General features: G+C 47.0%; 1 pseudogene; it reads left to right on the top strand.

Annotated features, from left to right (window-relative positions):
• Positions 1–828: 828 nt before the first annotated feature.
• Positions 829–8043, top strand: LOC138796552 (E3 ubiquitin/ISG15 ligase TRIM25-like; annotated as a pseudogene).
• The last annotated feature ends 734 nt before the right edge of the window (positions 8044–8777 follow it).

Raw genomic sequence — 8777 nt, 5'->3', positions numbered from 1 at the left:
ATTCCAAATTTTTGTATATTGTTTTACAACTTTTGGAGGTGTAGCAAATGACTGCTATTCTTTTGGTGTTTAACCCGTAAAGGTCCCCCTTTAGCAGAGTAATCACTTCAGTTGGGTTTCTTGAGATTAAAGGGGTCATCCAGTGTTAGAAAAACATGGCCACTTTCTTCCAGAGACAGCACCACTCTTGTCTCCAGTTTGGGTGCAGGTTTTTCTAATAGTGGATAACCCCTTTAACCCTTCAAGTGTTACAGAAGTGAAATTATCCCTAAATCTGTTTTCAAGCTACAGGGGGGAACTACCTTTACACATACGCAAATTAGAACATTTGTGTGTGAACTATTAAGCAATAACTATTAAGCAATAACTATTAGGCATTTCAACTTTCAACATCACAGGCATTTCAACTTTGCACCCAGACATTACCTAGCCAGGGGTGCCCCGCAGTCATAGACCATCTCACAGGTGCAGACCCACATTGACAAAGGTTGCTGTGTCCACGAGGAAGGTCCCTAAGGTGCAGCTATTGCCCTCCAGCAACTTTCTCAGAGAACTACTACCTCTAACTACCCACCATAACATCTGCTGCCCTTCCAGTGTCTACTGCAGATAGATTTATGTTCTCGAGTAATAAAGTCAAGATTATTACTAATATGTTCTCTGATAAAACACAGATACTGTACTGTATATAGCAGAGTACATCAGGAAACATTTACCTTGGTTGAGAACCAAAGGTCATACAGTTTATGATAAAGAAGAATGTTGGAACACACCCTGCTGCCAGTAACATAAGTCACATTCTGCGTCTCTGCCACTAAGTAGTCAGCCATGGCGTCTGCTGATCTGAGGGACGAGCTGCTCTGCTCCATCTGTCTGAACACTTTTACAGCTCCTGTAATCCTGACATGTGGACACAACTTCTGCCGGAGCTGTATTGATAAAGTCTTCAATACACAAGATGGGTCTGGAATTTATTTCTGTCCCGAATGTAGAACATAGTTTTGGGGGCGACCTGCACTGATAAAGAACATAACTCTACATAATGTAGCAGAACGTTTCATTTCCACTTAGCCCCATCAGATGGAAGTCACCGGGATCTGCTGCACCTACTGCATGGACTCTCCTGCACCGGCTGTAAAGTCCTGTCTGCACTGTGAGGCTTCTCTGTGTTATAGTCATCTGAGAGCTCACAGTAAAGCAGTAGAACATATCCTGACTGATCCCAGCACTTCCCTGGAGAACAGAAAATGTTCTGTCCATAAAGAACTCCTGAAGTATTACTGCCCTGAGGATGATGCTTGCATCTGTGTATCCTGCAGTCTGATTGGAGAACACCGGGGACATCACATAGAGTCTCTAGATGAGGCCTCTAAGAAGAAGAAGAAGAGAAAACTAAGTAATGTTCTGCAGAAACTGATCATGAAGAGAGAGAAAACTGAAGAGAAAGTCCAAAATCTGGAAAAGCACTGGAGAAAAGCTCAAGAAGAAGCATTGATAGCAACCAAGAGAGTCACTACTTTGTTTAAAGACATCAGGAGATGGCTGGATGACCTGGAGAAGAAGGTCCTGAGTGAGGTCTCCACACAGGAGGAACAGCTGTCACTATCACTGTCTGATGTGATCCAGCAGCTAGAAATAAAGAAGGATGAGCTGTCCAGGAAGATGAGGAACCTTGAGAAGCTGTTTAACATGATGGATCCACTGACTGTCTTACAGGATTCAGACACAAGGGATTTGAGTGATCCTGATGATGATGGAGGTGATGAGGACCAGGCCCGGATTGGTAATCTGGCAAAGCGGGCAAATGCCCGCTGGGCTGCCAGTATTACCAATCCGGGGGCCGCTGGTCCTGGCCCCCATGTGCGCCGGCCCTCAGCAGTAGCTGCAAGAATAGCACAGCCGGCCGCTGCGCTATTCATTCAGCTTCTGCAGAGGGCCGGCGCGCCGGCCCTTTAACTGTGAGCGTTCAAGATGAACGCTCACAGTTTGCAGCGGCCGCGCTCTGACTGACAGAGCCAGGGAGCCATTGGCCCCCGGCCCTGCCAGTCACTCCTGTGGCCGGCCAGTCTTCCTTGCTGGAGGATGTCAGGGCCGGCCCGGGGCTGCAGACGTGCCGCGTGCAGGCACGTCTGCAGGCAACTCTGACAGGACCCCAGCGGCTGACGTCACTTCCCTGGCGCGCCGCTGAGGACCTGTCAGGAGAGACGACGCCGCCTTGAGCTGCAGACTAAAGATCCGGGACTAGGAGGAAGAAGCTGCCGGGAGCGAGGTGACAGGTGAGAATGTGTTTTTGTTTTTTTTAACCCCTTTACATGTGGCCATGGTGGTGGGGAGGCTATTCTATATGCAGGGGGGCTATTCTATATGCAGGGGGGGCTATTCTATATGCAGGGGGGGCTATTCTATATGCAGGGGGGCTATTCTATATGCAGGGGGGCTATTCTATATGCAGGGGGGCTATTCTATATAGGGGGCTATTCTATATGCAGGGGGGCTATTCTATATGCAGGGGGGCTATTCTATATGCAGGGGGGCTAATCTATATGCAGGGGGGCTATTCTATATAGGGGGCTATTCTATATGCAGGGGGGCTATTCTATATGCAGGGGGGCTATTCTATATGCAGGGGGGCTATTCTATTTAGGGGGATATTCTATATGCAGGGGGGCTATTCTATATGCAGGGGGGCTATTCTATATGCAGGGGGGCTATTCTATTTAGGGGGATATTCTATATGCAGGGGGGCTATTCTATATGCAGGGGGGCTATTCTATTTAGGGGGATATTCTATATGCAGGGGGGCTATTCTATATGCAGGGGGGCTATTCTATATGCAGGGGGGCTATTCTATATGCAGGGGTGCTATTCTATTTAGGGGGATATTCTATATGCAGGGGGGCTATTCTATATGCAGGGGGGCTATTCTATATGGGGGGCTATTCTATATGCAGGGGGGGCTATTCTATATGCAGGGGGGGCTATTCTATATGCAGGGGGGCTATTCTATATGCAGGGGGGCTATTCTATATGCAGGGGAGGCTATTCTATTTGCAGGGGAGGCTATTCTATTTGCAGGGGAGGCTATTCTATTTGCAGGGGGGCTATTCTATATGCAGGGGGGGCTATTCTATATTGGGGGGATGCACTGGGGGCTATTCCATTATGGGGGATGCAGGGGGGGGGGCTATTCTATATTGGGGGGATGCACTGGGGGCTATTCCATTATGGGGGATGCAGGGGGGGCTATTCTATATTGGGGGGATTGCACACGGGGGGCTATTGTATATGGGGGGATTGCACAGGGGGGGCTATTCTATATGGGGGGATGCGGGGGGGCTATTCTATATTGGAGGATGCATGGGGGGGCTATTCTATATTGGGGGGATGCACTGGGGGCTATTCCACTATGGGGGGATGCAGGGGGGGCTATTCTATATGGGGGGATGCACTGGGGGCTATTCCACTATGGGGGGATGCAGGGGGGGGCTATTCTATATGGGGGGATGCACTGGGGGCTATTCCATTGTGGGGGGATGCAGGGGGGGGGCTATTCTATATGGGGGATGCACTGGGGGGGGGGCTATTCTATATGGGGGGATTCATGGGGGGCTATTCTATATAAGGGGATGTTCAGGGGGCTATTCTATATTGGGGGATATTCAGGGGGGCTATTCTATATGGGGGATATTCAGGGGGCTATTCTATATGGGGGATATTCAGGGGGCTATTCTATATGGGGGGATATTCAGGGGGCTATTCTATATGGGGGATATTCAGGGGGCTATTCTATATGGGGGGATATTCAGGGGGGCTATTCTATATTGGGGGATGCACAGGGGGGCTATTCTATATTGGGGGATGCACAGGGGGTCTATTCTATATTGGGGGATGCACAGGGGGTCTATTCTATATTGGGGGATGCACAGGGGGGCTATTCTATATTGGGGGATGCAGGGGGGGCTATTCTATATTGGGGGATGCAGGGGGGCTATTCTATATTGGGGGGTGCAGGGGGGCTATTCCATTATGGGGGATGCGGGGGGGGGCTATTCTATATTGGGGGGATGCACTGGGGGCTATTCCATTATGGGGGATGCAGGGGGGGCTATTCTATATTGGGGGGATGCACTGGGGGCTATTCCATTATGGGGGATGCACGGGGGGCTATTGTATATGGGGGGATTGCACAGGGGGGGCTATTCTATATGGGGGGATGCGGGGGGGCTATTCTATATTGGGGGATGCATGGGGGGGGCTATTCTATATTGGGGGGATGCACTGGGGGCTATTCCACTATGGGGGGATGCAGGGGGGGGGCTATTCTATATGGGGGATGCACTGGGGGGGGCTATTCTATATGGGGGGATTCATGGGGTTCTATTCTATATAAGGGAATGTTCAGGGGGCTATTCTATATGGGGGGGATGCACTGGGGGCTATTCCATTATGGGGGGATGCAGGGGGGGGGCTATTCTATATGGGGGATGCACTGGGGGGGGGCTATTCTATATGGGGGGATTCATGGGGGGCTATTCTATATAAGGGGATGTTCAGGGGGCTATTCTATATGGGGGGATATTCAGGGGGGCTATTCTATATTGGGGGATGCACAGGGGGGCTATTCTATATTGGGGGATGCACAGGGGGGCTATTCTATATTGGGGGGATGCAGGGGGGCTATTCTATATTGGGGGGATGCAGGGGGGGCTATTCTATATTGGGGGATGCAGGGGGGCTATTCTATATTGGGGGGTGCAGGGGGGCTATTCTATATTGGGGGATGCACAGCAGGGGGGCTATTCTATATTGGGGGATGCACGGGGGGCTATTGTATATGGGGGGATGTACAGCAGGGGGGCTATTCTATATTGGGGGATGCACGGGGGGCTATTCTATATGGAGAGATGTGCAGTGGGGGAGGGGAGGCTATTCTATATGGAGGGATGTATAGATGAGGATGTATAGATGAAGATGTTGCTGGAGCATGAAGCCTAATATGTCTGTCTGGCAGATCCCGTGGAGAGGAGTCATGGCCAGAGAAGCCTTCATGATGGTCGGAGCCAGATGGAGAAGAAAAGGAAAAGTGGACGTCTCTTCATGCAGAGAAGACGCCTACTGTGAGTGACAGAATGTAACTGCAATATAATCACTTATAAGGTCTGCAGAACCTTTATACAGCTGGGATCTACCTCAGTATCAGGGTGTCAAACTACGTCCCTCCAGATGTTGCAAAACTACAATTCCCGTCATGCTTAAGCTGTCCAGTCATGATGGGATTTGTAGTGATGTAACAGCTGGAGGGACAGAGTGTGACCCCCTGTGTTCTCTGGTCACTGCTTTGGGAGAATATTGGTCTTTATATAGTGGCTGTTATTTGGTGCCAGTATAGTTGTATTATACAGTCACCGTATGCTGAGGGTAGTGGGCATGGTGTGATGGTATTACTCGTCCTGTGTATTCTGGTATTATTGGTGATATTAGTGGTTTATATAGTGGATTGTATTCAGTCACAGTGTGGCGGTATTAGTCATTATGTGGTGATAATGGCCGTGCTCATGGTGTGGTGGTATTATTTATTACTTATATACTGGTAGTATTGGCAATATTGGTGGGTTTGCTTAGTAACAGTATGGCAGTAACGTGTACAGTGTGGTGATATTTGCTTACAGGTATTATTAACTATGACTGTATAATCATGTACAGAAAGTTCTAGATAGCTAGATAGATAGGAGATAGATAAGTAGATAGATAGATAGATAGATAGGAGATAGATAGATAGATAGATAGATAGATAGATAGATAGATAGATAGATAGGAGATAGATAGATAGATAGATAGGAGATAGATAGATAGATAAATAGATAGATAAATAGATAGGAGATAGATAGATAGATAGGAGATAGATAGATAGATAGATAGATAGATAGATAGATAGATAGATAGATAGATAGATAGGAGATAGATAAGTAGATAGATAGATAGGAGATAGATAGATAGATAGATATTAGATAGATAGATAGATATTAGATAGATAGATAGATATTAGATAGATAGATAGATAGATAGATAGATAGATAGATAGATAGGAGATAGATAGATAGATAGATAGATAGGAGATAGATAGATAGATAGATAGGAGATAGATAGATAGATAGATAGGAGATAGATAGATAGATAGATAGATAGGAGATAGATAGCCAGTAGGAAATATCTATCTAGAAGCTTATTATGTAGCTTTGATTACACATGAGTTCACAACCAGCAGACACATTTTAATAATTAAAACCTCACTACTTATACCGCCATTATATGGAGTGCAGACATAATATAGTAACTTTTGTCCAAAAACAGCACCACCCCTGTCCTCAGACTGTGTGTGGTATTACAAATTGGCTCCATTCACTTCAATGGAACTGAGCTGCAATACCTCACACAAACTGAAGAAGAGTGTGGCGCTGTTTCTGGAAGAAGGGGGCCATGTTTTTCTCCTATAAAGGGAATCTGTGAGGTCCATACCAGGTCTAGGGCTGTAGATCCCAGCAGACAGATGTGAGGGAGATATCACTGACAGGACCTTTAGTCCAGTGTAAACTTTTATAATTGTCCTTTTCATTTCCAACTAAAGTTTCACAACAGCAGCCGCAGCAGCAGCAGCACCCTATACGTCCATCAGTCAGGGCAGGAAGGGACGGGGGCAGAAGGTGCTGCTGTGGCTCCACATCTGTGACACTTCAGCTGGTAATGAAAAGAATGATTATAGAGGTTTACAATGGACTAAAGGTCCAGTCCCTGACCTGTATGCTGGGATCTACAGCTGTGTACCTTGTATAGACCCCACAGGTTCCCTTTAAGGGCACGTTCATACCTAATCCAATGCAGATTTGATGCTTCTTATTTAATCAGTTGAAATAAACACATAAATATGCCGCATCAAATCCACAGCAGATCATGTTATAGCATTATTTTTAGGCGCTGATGGTGGGGTTCACATGTTTAAGGGAGTAGTAGGGACATGGCTAAATGAAGCAGAATTGATATACTGTACCATGATATAGTATGTGGGCTGCTGGGGTTTGATTGCCAGGGCTGATTTTAAGTCCCAGTCCGGCCCTGATGAGGACACAGGAAGACATGACACAGTACATGATGTAGATGTGAAAGCCATTACAGGGATGTTGCATGCAGGTTTCTCTAATATAATGAGATATCTACAGACTATTGTTCCCCCAAAACCAAAAAAAGAAGTGTGGACGCAACCCTCCAGTGACCGATCTCTGCCCAGTCACACAAAAGCTTCACCTGTAACAGGTATACAATATGGAGATGCTGATGCAATAGTCGAGGGGGAGGGGCAGTTGCAGGAAAGGAAGAAATTTATGGGCAGGGTCCTGCAGACATATTACTGGATATAAACACAGTCGCTAATGATATCCTTATATCAGATGACCTGAAAACGGCAACCTGGACAGAAATAGCACATTATCGTCCAGAAACAGCAGAGAGATTCCAGATGTGTGCCCAAGTGATGGGCAGCAGGGGATTCTCCTCAGGGCGACATTACTGGGATGTGAAGATTAAGAGATCAGGATTGTTTTGGGGGGTGGGCATGTGTTACCCTAGCATAGACAGGAACGGGTGGAAGACAGACATTGGACATAATGACAAGTCCTGGGGTTTATGTAGAGGGTGTTTTGACAATAATTGCTTAGTGACACATGACAATAGAGACATCCAGTTACCTTACCAGGTCTCCAGTAGTAGATTCAGGATATGTCTGAATTACGAGGCCGGGAAGCTGTCCTTTTATGAGCTGTGTGACCCCATTAGACACTTACACACCTTCATGACCACCTTCACTGAGCCCCTTTATCCTGTATTATATATCTATGAAGGTTCTATAAAGATATCAGGTAGGAGCAGTGAGAGGAGCCAGCATCATAGAGGAGATCTACCCAGAGACTGTTGACATCAGAAGAAGCACATTCTGATTGGTGGCGCATCCAGAAAAGTAACAACCAAAATTACAACAAATATGGTTTCTAGTAGGGATGGTCCGAATCTGCCGAGGTTCGGGTTCGTATGAACCCGAACGCTTGGCATCAGATTCCCGCTGTCTGGCCGCTCCGTGCAGCGGGTGGATACAGCGGAGGACCGCCTGGAAAACTGGGATACAGCCTTTGGCTATGGCTGTATCCCAGTTTTCCAGGCGGTCCTCCCGCTGTATCCACCTTCTCCACGGCGAGGGCAGACAGCGGGAAACATTTACGAGGGTTTGGGTTCGTATGAACCCGACCCGAACCAGGTTCGGACCATCCCTAGTTTCTAGTTATGCAAAAAAAAAAAAAAAACATCTGCTTATACACTGAACTCAATGATATTACAGTCTGCAGTGAGCTCCTCAGCTCCTCAGCTCCCTCTAGTGGTGGCTGCAGACAACATGATGTTATCATGCACAGTACTGTGCAAAAGTTTTAAGCAATTGGGGAGAACACAGAGAAATCGTCTCCTTCATCAGGAGTATGAAGGAGACGAAATGTACGTCGGGGTTTGGCGGCATCTCGGGCTAGCAGTGGACTGTGTATGGGTATGCTCTGCACATTGCACTAAGTCACTTTACCATAAATGGCGGATGGGGTTACTACTTCAGCACTGAGCTGTATAACTTGTTATTTTTGCCATCTGAGTATTGTTAGACTTATGTTCTAGTACCCAACAGCATGGCTGCAGCCTTTATTATGAAGTTATCCTGAACTGCTCTTACCTGGGGTGCTGTTTTC

This window comes from Dendropsophus ebraccatus, chromosome 7 (genome assembly GCF_027789765.1).
Source record: "Dendropsophus ebraccatus isolate aDenEbr1 chromosome 7, aDenEbr1.pat, whole genome shotgun sequence".
Classification (NCBI taxonomy): domain Eukaryota; kingdom Metazoa; phylum Chordata; class Amphibia; order Anura; family Hylidae; genus Dendropsophus; species Dendropsophus ebraccatus.
This window is presented reverse-complemented; position numbering and strand designations above follow the sequence as displayed.